Here is a 12,455-nt window from a genome sequence, read left to right on the forward strand (position 1 = left end):
AGAGAACGTGCACGCGGTAAGAGTCCGGATGGTAGCATCGAAATATGATTATTCATTGTAATTATTGCACACAGAATTGTAGGAAAGTAAAAAAAATGCCAGCAACAATAACACAAATTACAAGAGAATTTTTAGTAAAAGTGTGACAGTGACAGCAATGGTAGCAGTAGCACTGACAGCGCGGTGAGCAACTAAGCGGCCGGCAACAGATACTACATAAAATGCCAATCATTCGGTTAGTAAATTTACTTCTACTACATAGTTATTTAGTAAGTCTCCAGTGGGGGTCGGCAGCCAGTTAGTTGGTTAAGTCGATCAGCTGTTAAACAGGCTGCAGCGGAATAAACAGGCAATAATAGTGAATAACTTTTTCCGCTGAATTTTGCGATCTACTACTTTGATTGGTTGTTACCTTGTGGTTTGTGTTTTTATGTTGTGTATACGTTTATGGTGCTGTCAGCATGATATTTAACAGCGGCAGCAGACAGTATACAGTAATATCAACATCAACCGCTATCCACTGCCACCGCCACCGCTACCAAAACAACATTAATCACAACAAATTCATTCAGTATATTGTGGAAATCGTAGGACGTCGGTTGTTAAGGCTTTTACTAAAAGTGAGTTGTAGTTGTTTGAATGTGGTTTTTTTCAATTTGTGTTTGTACTTTTCGGAATAGATCAGTTGTTCTTTTTAAGGAATTGTTGTGTTTGCTTGTGCTGACTGAGGACGGTTTTACTTACATACACACATATGTACGAGATTAGCAGTGCAGACACACAAAAGACAGATTTGAAGTGAAGAGAATTGTTACCTGTATCAGCTATAATATATATGTATGTACAAAACTATGCGGATAGAAAAAGAAAGGAATATCAGCAGATTCTGGAAAGTTCCAAAATTCGATGAAGGATCATGCTTTTGTGTGCTGTCGAAGAGAAAATTTGTCATCTAACTCTCAGCAAGTGGTTGGTCGTGAATTCTTTTCACTTTCCAGAATCTGCTGATATTCCTTTCTTTTTCTATCCGCATATATGTATGTATATATTTTGTGCATTGTTGTGCATTGAATCTGTGTTAGACAACAAAAGATTTGCGGGTGCTAAATATATCCGAAAAATAAAATTAAAAATTTAAACAAGTAAAAGATATATGTACATGCATACAGTGAGAAGCAGAACTGGCTAAATATTTGCCACATTCATGTATTTTTGATTGCTGGATAAAGAGGCAAAGCGAATGGGTCTGGTGGTGAACGAGGACAAAACGAAGCACCTCCTGTCTTCAAACAAACAGTCGGCGCACTCGCGTATCAACACCCACGTTACTGTTGACAGTTATAATTTCGAGGTTGTAAAGGATTTCGTTTATTTAGGAACCAGCATTAACACCGATAACATTGTCAGCCTTGAAATCCAACGTAGAATCTCTCTTGCCAACAAGTGCTACTTTACAGCTGGTGGTAGCAGAGGAAGAGGAAGGGCTCCTTTGCGTTGGAAAGATCAGGTGGAGAAGGACTTGGTTTCACTTGGTGTGTCCAATTGGCTCACGTTAGCACGAGAAAGAAACGAGTGGCACGCTTTGTTAAACTTGCCCAAAATCGTAAGCGGTTATCGCGCCAATTAAGAAGAAGAAGAAAGGATTGTTGATTAAAAAGTAATTAAAAATAACTACCACGAAAGGTTTACTTTTATGTATGGCTAAGTGCGTGGACCTAAGTTAAGAATTGTTACACACAAATATAGGCAATCCTATGTATTTGATTTATATTTCTTATAAATTACCATTAAGAATTAATAGGAATATTTAACGTTATTTACTTCTTGCATAAGAGTCAAAATAGCGCCCTATTACAGACGCGTATTTCACTTAAATACAAACACCGAAAAGAACAAATATTTACTTATAAACATTTTTTATTGACTGAACATTTGATTTAGATAAATATGAGGAGCGAATTGTCAAGGCAATGATAAAGGGAAAGTAATAAAACAAAACGAGAAAAAACCCGGTCAACCAAAAGAGAAAATCAGGGAAAATCAGTCCATAATGCTGCGGTAAGAGAAAAATTGTGTTCCATTATTCTATAGCCACTCAAGAATGATAAGAACACGAGAGTGCGTGACGTCACTTTTGCCAAGTTGTGCAGTGTTGCCAACCTTTTGCTCTTCACAATAAATTTAGTGCTTTTTCATACCCAAAATGCGAAAATTTTTAAGCTTGGTGTTTGTTTCCTTTTGCTTTTAATTTGAAGCTACCGAAACTGTAAATTGAAAAAAACTGTATTATTAAACAAAAGAATGTTAAAAAAAGTCACTCTCAGAAGATTTTAGTGCTAATGCAAATTTGTTGGTTCTTATAAAATTTAATTTTAGGTTATGTTAGAATTTTAAGGTTATGTTAGAGTATTAAATCTTCTTCTCTCAACTCTTCTTAGCATTGAAAGCGTTTGAATTTACTGAATGCGAATTAAAACCATTCCAACCAATCTTTAGTGGGACGTAAGGCATCAAGAGGAGTATTCACACTGAATACAATACTGAAAAAACCATAGCGACATTTTTACGAAAAGAGTACCTTATTTTGTTACATAACCTGAAATATAGCAAATAAGTCGTTCCCTTAACAAAAGAGTTTGTTTTAACAAAAAAAATCCATAAATTAAATTGTACATAACCATAACACATTTATTAAAAAAAATGCACCTTTTAAAGACAATTTGTCACGCATACAAAGTTCTTTAAGTAATTCAATAAAAATTTGGTATTTTATATTCTTTAAATGGGCATTTTAGTGCGCTTTTATATCCAAAGCTAGTCAATACTGCAGTAGCGAAAGAGAGATTTTACTGTTGAAAGCAAAAGAACACCAACAATAACTGCAATCGCGGGCAATCCGACAAAATGTTAAAAAAAGTAAAACTAAATAAAACTGCGTGAATTATTAAACAAAAAGAATGTTAAATCAAGTTACGAATCTGGCCGCTGCACATAGGGATATTTGAACAATCTAAGGGGCCAAAAGTATTTTTTGGGTTTAACGTGTGCTAATGGATGTTTCTGAATAAAACCAACTAAAATAATGAACTTAAAACATTTATTGAATGAAATATAATATGAGAATGAAGAAAGATTTACAAGATCAAACATAAAAAAATATAAACAATTAAAAAAAGCATCCAATCAAATGGTATTATCTAGATTTTCTTCATCGCTACGTGAAGAAAATTCTAGGTTTGGATCGGCAGGCATGAGCATTTCCAATGTTTCTGGCAGAAATGATTGGGACTTTCTTCTTTTTATTTGCCTCCTGTTGTTGCAATTTTCTCTAGTAAATTTTCGGGCAAAATCTAGCCGGTAAGAGCGGAAATGCTTATATCGGGTTTCTGCAGCCTCTTCAGAGAGCTGTCCAATTGGTAACAAAGCACTCTTTATTATAACAGCTCCATGAATAAGTATTTTGTGCATTGTGGGTGTCATGGGATGCCACGGATAAAGATCCACATATAAACGAGCAGTTTCTGTTGCATAAATATCATATTTTTCAGGATTAATTTTATGCGGCCGCCGTAGCCGAATGGGTTGGTGCGTGATTACCATTCGGAATTCACAGAGAGACGTCGGTTCGAATCTCGGTGAAAGCAAAATTAATAAAAACATTTTTCTAATAGCGGTCGCCCCTCGGCAGGCAATGGCAAACCTCCGAGTGTATTTCTGCCATGAAAAAGCTCCTCATAAAAATATCTGCCGTTCGGAGTCGGCTTGAAACTGTAGGTCCCTCCATTTGTGGAACAACATCAACACGCACACCACAAATAGGAGGAGGAGCTCGGCCAAGCACCTAACAGAAGTGTACGCGCCAATTATTTATTTATATTTATTTATTTTTATTTTATGACCACTAGAAATTGTTTCTAGAATAACTTTCAGTCTATATATTAATTCGTAGCTGATGCCTGTTATATCGGATGCTAATTGAGGATTGTCGAAAAATCTTCGGCTTGTGTTACCGTCATTGGTATTACCGAAATTCGCCTTTGGCATATCTATTAACAATCCCGTTTCTTGGCGAAACCTGTCCTGGATCTCTTGTTTTCTCTCTTTCTCGAGGCTTTTTTCAGTTTCTCTTTTTCTTGCTCTATATTTTTTTACTGGCAACTTATAAGCCAAATAGAGAATGCTCTCAAATATTCTTATCCTGGCATGTAGTACTCGAAATTATCATCTATTGTTTTATCCAAATTGTTGAAATCTTTGAGGTTGTGCCGCAAATGTAGCAACGACTGGTTGATGTGGTTCCTGTGGCAGCATTACAGACCTTTCCGTCAACCATTGTCATTATAAATTCGTGTTTCACTGAATAAGGTTTGCCACTCAAGTCAAATTATGTTGCAACCAGACTGTTTATCTGATTATTGACGTGATTAATTTCTTGCTCCGTTACATCAGTAGTCTCTTTGATAAATTTAAATCTTATAGACCGACAAAATCGAGGAGAAGATGGTGTTGGATTTTCCCATATAGTCTTTTCCATGTTTTGGCCGCATACTAATTTTACAGGAACAAAGCAGCTTTGAAAAATGTTCGTATCTGAATCCGTATCATTTTCAATCTTTTGTTTGAACTGGGTCTGTTGGGACCCGTCGCAACCCCATTTACAAATTAATTTAAGGATCTCACATTCTTGGACCTTCAATGTTGTTAGTACCTCTTCCAGGTAGTCCGATAATCGTCTAACGGTAAGGTCGACCAAAGGTTGCAATTCGGCTTCCGCACCTGTACTATTTACAGTGCAAAATTCTGGTGGCGGATAACACTTCTTTTTTTCTTTTTGTAAAAGACTATAACAAGGAAAGAATTTCTTATTTGTTCTTCTTATTGTCTCGTATTGGTCTCGTGTTAGATCTGCATCGATGAACATTTGCATTGCTTCCTGGACAGATAAGGGGCAAATTTTATCTTTTGATGACTTTGTTCGATAATAGGCCTTTTTATATTTGGTTGCGCGAGTTGGCGAAGTAATGATTTCTTTTAGCACATTCGAAGCATCTCGTTTTCCTGACTTTCTTAATTCTACTTGCGCAGCATGCACGATAAGGTTTTGATCAAAATTGGAGCGCATTTCCTCAGTTTTTCTTCTTTTACTTCCTTCGCTCAGATCTCCAAAAGATTTACTCGGTCGTCCTGTTCGATTTGAAGGACTGTCAGCAACAACGGGAATGGCGAAGGTTCCGTTAAGGCCAAGATTCATTACTTTTTAGGAATACCGCTTCTTTATAATGAGCGTTAGTCCATCGATTTTTAAATTCTGATTTGAAATGTGCAAAATTGCATTTCAACGTCTCAATTTGATTGTCAGAGAATCCTTTAATAGACATAAACTGATCTTTCAAGAAATTTAGCCTTGCCTCTATGTTGGGTAAATTTTCATTGTTCATGAGGTCAAACAAGTATTTTCTAGTCACAATCCTCATTCCCGATGTTCCCATTGAACCTACAACTAATAAATATTTCTCTTAATCCCTTGTAATGGAAAAGACCTTTTTCATAAAATTTTACCAACAACATTCAAAGTACTAAAATACCGTTTATCCGGACTTATCCGGATCAAATTCTTTGATGAATTGTCAAAACAAGGTACATACTAAACAATTACAATCGATTCTTAACCGGATCTATCTCGATAGTATTACTTATTGACTAACAAATATTATTTTAAGAAAAAAAAAGTAGTTTGAGGAGGTGTGTACTTATAGGGTTGAAAAGTTAACTTTAATACTTGAAAATTATAAAGATTCTAATTGATTTCATTCATTACTAACCTGATGCTTCAAAATCCATAACTCTTTACTCCACTGTTGAACACAAAAACATAAAATTTCACTTTTAAAGTCTGGGTTTTGCAAGAGTGCCGAGAACAGATAACGTACACGAGGTGATACGATCGAATTCCGACTGCCGTTATCGTATGTCAAATGCTTGTAGGGTGCGCGGGAGGGGCTGGCTTTTGTTCTCGGAAGGGTCAGGTACCTCAGGAAGGCATTTTTGTAAATGTATTTATTGTTTTGTTAAATGGACTTTTGACCCCGTAGATCTTTCAAATACCTGTATGTGCGCTGGTGCTAAAACGACATAACTCATTGTCAAATTCACTGAGAGCAAAGTAACGGCCCCACTATAGGCGCAATCTCATTATTATTTCCATAATGATGGCCACTGAAAGGAGAGTTCTACTGATTGAGGTATATAATTCTGAGCGTGTTCGTGGTCTATGGACGTCAATGCCCCCACGCAGACGAGATACCCCAACTTTTAATTTTTTTCAGATATGAAGAGTTGCATTATGTAATATACTTTCTTCAAAACGATCGAAATATAAATTCTTTTTCACCTTACTTTGCCTAAATGCTAATATTTGAAGGTACAAGGATCTATAGAACCTATGAGGTTTTTAAAATGAGTGGAATTATCCTTTGGCCTTCGATAAACCATCATTTTTATAAACAGTGTAAATTCGGAATGAAAAATCGCGATTTTTTAGTCAAATTTTTCCCCTGCGGCGCTTGCATTTAATTATTTTTAGTATACAAATATACATATATGTAAACTTTATAATAAAACACCAACGGTGTGGAAAGTTTAGCCAATAAAAATTTAGAATCGGGGGGATATTAAAAAATTTTATTAAGTTATTGCTTCTACTCAAAATGTTACATTTTGTTGACATTTCTGTTCGCTCTGAATTTTGGCAAATTGTCATGTAAAGACTCTCTTCCAAAAAACGTGGACATTTCTTTCCAAAATCAACATTCAGTTAATAACGCTGGATAGGTGTGTGTATCGGGTGCATTTATAGCTGCAGGAGAAAGAACAAAATATCGATATCTATGGTTTGACAGTTGAGAATGTCAAACTATGTTGACATTTCTGTTCAGTAAGGTTTTGCAAGGCATCATGAATCGTTTAACGCTACCAAATTATACTCGTAGAATAAAAAAAATTCTTTCAAGAAAATAAATCAGAATGGGTAATATACAGCCTTGGTACTTATATAATGCTGAAGAAATGTTCTAGTTTCCCAGAAGATGTAAAGGCTTAGGGAAAGCCGGATCGGCTTCAGTTTTGAAATACTCTCAAAGCCAATCACTATTTTCTTCAGCCTTCATCCATAATAAATTGCATGTCATAATAAGTTTATTTTAAATCATTAATTACCAGTTAGGCGTTGTCTTCCGAAATTTGATATGTTTGCCTTAAAATTGTAGGCAAGGCTGATCTATTTCTTCCGTTCTGTATTAAAAATTTCATTGCTTAAAATTCTAAACCTGTGCGGAATGTGCAGTAAACTGCCTATGGTATATCAGCATCAGGGTTGGGCATAGTGCACTACACAATTAATGCAATAAGCGTATAGTTAAAACACTCAACAACTCACGATTTGATGATAATGAAACACTTATTTTAACCACCACTAAAAATTAGTGAAAGTGTAATTTAGTGTTAGTGCAAAATGCCCAAACCTGGCCAGCATACATTTTTTTCTACTTATCTTTAGAAAACGACCGAAACTGGCCTAAGTTTGGTTCGGTTTGGCCTTAAATATCGATGTTCTTTCGTTCTAATTTGATTTTGAAATATTGGAAATTTAATAAAAATCGTATTATTTTGCCATTCCGTATATACGATGTTGCGAAATTCACCATAACTCCAATTGCGTAAGCCTAAGCTGAATGTTTTTTATTACCATCAGATGGATTTCTCGGGCTTGTAATAAATCCAAATTTAAAACATCGCCAAACGTCGCTTTATTGAACGGTAGTCACGCACCAACCCATTCGGTTCGCCGCATGAAAAAGTGTTATAACTTTATATGATTTCGCAAATTTTTAGTGAACTTTTAAGTACATGCGATTGATGAAACAAAAAGGATATCTTAGAACTCTGGGCAATTGACACCGCTATGTTAAAACGATTTTGGAGCTCCTCAAGCCTATAAAAATGACGTAATGTTTTTGATGTCAATTACCCATTTCGGCGGTTTTTAGAAGGATAAATAATTTTTTTTGTGCGGTTTCGAAATTGTCTCAACATAAGCTTTAAATAGAGGGGTGGACTTTTGCAACTTTCGCTTTCGTAATTATTCGTGTACATGCCATAACGTCGGAAGTAAAACAAATACATACAAGATATGTTCAGGGAAGCGATAATTGAACGTAGTCACTTTTTCAAAATGAAAGAATATTACGAGGCGGAAAAGGCGGGGAATGTATTATTTTTCCCTCACAGAAGAGACATCAAAGTACGATAAACGCTAACTAGTTTCATGGGATTTACCTTTGCCTTTAAATTTTCACAATTTTAGTGTTTTTCAAACAGAGATTTACTTAATATTAAATGCAATTTTTCAAACCACATTTATTTTTGGGCTTTTTTTATAAAAATACAGCAGCATTGTTATTATTAACAATAAAGGTATGTTTTAATACATTTTTCCCACAACCAAATTATATTTGACTTGAGAGGATGGGTCTATTTTAGTTTATTTATACAGTTATACCCACATATGTATGCATTATTCTGTAGAAATTTTATTTGAATTGTTTGCCAGCTGGTGCCACAAAACATTGCGCTTTTACAGTTGATTTACTAATCTCATTATAACTGATCGTTCTCAAATGGATTTTGTCGAAGTCGTCAATTCACGCTAATTATAATTAGATAAGATACACCCAATGCTACACACTTGTTGTAGCTACAGGTTATTTGCATATTCAATTTATATACATAATTTAATATTAATTGAAATATATGCCCTTGCTAATGGTTTGTCTAATAATAATGGGTTTGTTAATACTTATGGTGCTGAATCGTGAATTATTTAAAAGGCTCTTAAATTTTGAATTGTTAAATTCCTTTAAGTAAAAGTGCTCGAAGTTAAGGTATTTCAGAGAAGATATATATATACCACACAATTTGGAATGGGATTAAATGAGAAAAAATCATAGAGGTTTGAATTAATAGTTGTTAGGGCTGAGAATGGCAAAATGTGTTGATATTTTTGTTCCGTAAGGTTTGGCAAGTCATCATGAATCGTTAAATGCCAGAGCAGCGGTTCCAAATTGTGGAAATTTACTTTGAAAAAAAAAAAATAAATCCGTTCGCAAAGTTCATGGAGCGAAGTGTTGAAGAAGACGCCGAGATGTGGAGTCGTTATCAACTCTCGACTACGTGGTCAATTTTACGTAAGTATCTTGGCTCAAATAGACCATATAACTCGTAGCCGCGGCGGAGATATGCCAGATTTCATATTCTAAGAATAAATGCCAATAAATTATCTATCAGATTGTTATAAAAACAAATGCATTCCAACAATATTTCTGTTTTGCATTATCATTTTAAGTTCTCTTAAAAACAAACACCCAATATATAAGGGAGAATGGGGAGTTGTGAGACGGGTTTTGTTTTTGGACCCGTATTACTCAAAATCTTAATATTCTGCATATGTCAACGATGGAATCTTTAGTCAATGAATACTGGAAGCTATTGGTATGGCCTATTTAACAAAACTACAATTTTCCTTAAAATTAAAATTGTATATAATAATATAAAATATAATACAAAATACAAAAATGTGGGGAGTTGTGAGACACCATGGTTTAAATCAATAAGAATTACTTATTTTAGTTGTTAGTTCTTTATTAAGATGAAAAAAGAAAAGACAATTGTTATAAAAAAGCGTATAAAAAATGCAATGCCATCAATCTGATGATTCGCAGTGAGAACAAGTATAATAACCAGTTCGTAAATTGGCGCACTTTAGGTGCACAGCTCGATCGCATGCATTGCAATGAATGGAGTTGTTTCTGCTTAACTTTTTCGGCATTGCACCTTTGCAGATGATGCAAAAATCTTCTTCTTCTTCAAATTTCATGATATATATACAAACAATGCATGAATATTGCGAGGTACTTATGAAAGATGCGTTAAAACGTCGAAAAAAACGGTGTCTCACAACTCCCCACATTTGTTGTCTTACAACTCCCCAAATCGTTTTTTTTATAAATGGCCGCGTAGTCATAAACACATCGAACGTTCACGCCCAAGTGAATGTGTAAATTCAAAGCTAATAGGACAATTAATAACTTGTATATATTAACATTTGCAATTTGCTTCAACAACTGATCGAATGTATCGCAAAGCAAATGATGAAAAAAACTTACCGAGAAATTCCAAAACACAGTAACTGGAGAGACGCGTCGAATGCGTGTAAATATGTTGACACTTAAAATCGAATGTAAACAAATGAATAATGCCGAACGATAACAATGTCTCACAACTCCCTATGTCTCACAACTCCCCATTCTGCCCTACGTATTAATTAATTAATTTATTATTGATGTATTAATTTAAATTAATTCATTTAGCACACAATGCAAAGGCAACATTCGCTCTACAGTTTTTTTCTTAGAAAACTAAATGACTACTAGCATTTTTTTTGGAAATGGATTTGCGAAGTAGTGTCAGATACAAATATTCCTCCTTTCCTCTTAAAACTCATTTAAATGCAAGTAGTATCAGTAAGAGTTGGACACGAGTTAGATACTTTTGGCTTACTCTGGTTTATACTTGGTCCATCCATGGGTTGGGCGGTGGACGCCAAATATATATTTTCCCATCGGGCTCGAAACGACACCACAAATTGTTTTTTCAAAAATTGCGATATACGCTCTTTGACAAACAAAACCTGGATTTATCAATGGATTTTCAATCAATCATCTACAAATTGTTTTGGAACATAAAGGGTCCAGCGCTCGAAGTGTAACCAATTAAAAAAGCCATAAATTTAGTTTGAAAAATTACTTTTATTCAATTCAAAGTAAAAAATGTGTGAAAATAATGCAAAATTAAGAATTTACTTTTGCTCGATATGACCACCTTCTGCCTTGACTATGTCCTTGACGCTCCAGAAAGAAATCACAAGCTGCTCGAATGTGACTTTTGGTCCCACTTAGTATTTTGGCCCACATGCGGACAATGGCTTTTTTCAGCGCCTCGAGACTGTTGAATATTTTAGTTCGGACCTTGTTCCTCAAAATGGTCCAAAGAGAATAAACCATCGGATTCGCATCTGGTGAATTTGAGAGCCATTGTGTGGACGTTATAAAGTTGTTTTTTAGTCATTCTTGGTTCATTCGAGTTTTGTGAGACGCTGCCGAGTCCTGTTGAAACTTCCATGGTCTGAAACCGAAATGTTTGTCTGCCCACGGCTTCAAGCTAACCTACAGATTACTTTCCCGTTAATATTTCACATTTATCTTTACGCCAGGCTCGATGGAAACGATTGGAGAGCGCCCATCTGCGGTTACAGTTGCCCAAACCATTACCTCTGCCGGGTTCTGCCTCCTAGTGGCCAATCGATGACTCAAATTCTCGTATGAATGATCGGTCAAATAAACCCGGGAGTTTACGAATTGCTCAATTTGAAAAATTTTCTCGTCAAAAAAGACAATGTTCGGTAATTGACCGCTTTCGTCCAAGCGAAGCAACTACTTCGCTATCTCAAGTCTGACTTGTTGCTGCTTTGGTGTGAGATCATCCGTCTTTTGGATCTTATAAGGCTTGACTTTGAGATCAGTTTTCAGTAAGCGGTGGATGTTATGGTCAGATATTTTCAGTTCTTTCGCCATTTGATTGGCACTTCGTCGGGGATTTCGCTCAAGTCGCTTCTTCACTTTTTGAAACATTTCACGTGTCGTTGCTGTCTTTTGACGACCACCTCCATGACGTTTCGCGATGCTACCAGTATCATTGTAACGAGTAATGGTGCGATAAACAAAAACTTTATTTACTTTAAGGTGCCCATTGGGATTTTCCAGCCAAATATAATGCAATCACACTATTACGTTTGAAATCCATTTCTGATTTTCTTTTTTCGCGTTTACTATCGGCAAAACGCCTCCCCGCGCTTATAAACAATACTCTGGACTCTCATTTGGTCCGCGCGAGTGGTCTAAAGCTAGTTATACTTTAAGTGTCGGACCCTGTATATTGTCGCCAAATGTTGATGAAGCGTTGGAACTTTTAATTGGGTCTGCTAATGAGGGCATAGCCTTCTCAACTCATTTTTATGAAGCCTTTTTCGCGCTCTAGGTCGTTGTCCAATTTGTTGTGGTCCCATATTTCTGAATATGTTTAAGTGTTTCGTTTCAGACCATCTCAAATGCTTCGGAATTTCTAGAATTGTGCTTCCAGATGATTTTAATTTCTGAGTAAGCTGTCGCTGCACTTCATGCCATGTTTTTTCGCCATGATTTATAACTACGTCTATGTTTTTTATTTCTGCTTATAGATGTAATCTATCGTTAAAACTTACCAAATTAAGTAACGTAGATTTTTCTTATCTGTGCTTAATTCGAGTACAACTCTAAACAATACTACTTAGATGTAAATGAGTT

The 12,455-nt window shown here is 35.5% G+C and overlaps 1 protein-coding gene across 1 annotated transcript in view; it reads left to right on the forward strand.

Moving 5' to 3' along the window:
• Positions 1 to 276: 276 nt before the first annotated feature.
• LOC128871847 (chloride channel protein 2) overlaps positions 277 to 12,455 on the forward strand; it is a 158,969-nt gene continuing 146,790 nt past the window's right edge. The window contains exon 1 of the mRNA XM_054113956.1: positions 277 to 620. The gene's annotated coding sequence lies outside the window, so the exon portion shown is untranslated. The remainder of the gene's footprint in view (positions 621 to 12,455) is intronic.

This window comes from Anastrepha ludens, chromosome 2 (genome assembly GCF_028408465.1).
Source record: "Anastrepha ludens isolate Willacy chromosome 2, idAnaLude1.1, whole genome shotgun sequence".
Classification (NCBI taxonomy): domain Eukaryota; kingdom Metazoa; phylum Arthropoda; class Insecta; order Diptera; family Tephritidae; genus Anastrepha; species Anastrepha ludens.